We start from the raw sequence: 926 nt of genomic DNA, 5'->3' as shown, positions 1-926 counted from the left end.
AGTTCGAATCTGGTTGGGCAGAAAATTGTTTTATGTTACACTGTAGCCGTGAGTCTATCCTGTGGGTTCTGAAGCCCTCCTGTGGTCCATCCAGGCTCATAAATTGGGTACCCCTAATTGGGTAAACATCTGGTGGTCGAGCGAGATTCTGACCAAACCACCTCCTTGCACAACCATTATCCTAGTAACAGTACTTTCTTTCAATGTACTGAACCGCTGCCCCTTTATGGGTTGTAGTGGTACAGCTTTTTATTTTAATTCATTTTATAATGTGGGTTGATAAGATTAAAATTAAAAAAAAAATCTAATGTTCAATTTTTCAGCGTTATAATATATCACAAATTACAAGAATTTGGTGTAAAAAAATTCGTTCAACATACAATATCGATTCTGAAATATTTCCAAGATATTCACGTCGGTGGTGGCTTTGAAACATACCGAGATACTTCTCGGCGTGTTTGATATGTCTTTAAGGCGTAAGTGGTTAATTGGACCCGTAATATCAAACATTAATTGCGGATTTCAGGTAACGTTGGTAACCTGGCTAAGAATACAGTACCTGAAACAGGTCACTAAGTTACCGAGTTTTACTTAACACGGATAAATCTCAGTTATAAAAATCTTAGTTTTACCAAAAATTGGTTCAACCGGCCTAAGTTAGCACCGAGCAAAAACGGTTGACCGAAGGACACACGAGGCCACAGGCAAAATCAATGAACGTAAATAGATGACTTGTTAAATGAGGTTAGTTACAAACACGGTCATCAGGTTCACTTAGCAACAGTCTAATAGTTTCGATAAATTTCACCACCACTATATCTTCGTAAGATCCTTATTCTGTAATTATCCCTCTACAAACCATCATTAAATTTATATAAGAATATAGTACTTCCAGCATTACCTCGAATAACATCATCATCAGATGG

This window comes from Halyomorpha halys, unplaced genomic scaffold (genome assembly GCF_000696795.3).
Source record: "Halyomorpha halys isolate HHAL.00 unplaced genomic scaffold, Hhal_1.1 Scaffold112.1, whole genome shotgun sequence".
Classification (NCBI taxonomy): domain Eukaryota; kingdom Metazoa; phylum Arthropoda; class Insecta; order Hemiptera; family Pentatomidae; genus Halyomorpha; species Halyomorpha halys.
The sequence above is the reverse complement of the archived record's forward strand: the minus strand, read 5'-3'. Positions refer to the sequence as shown.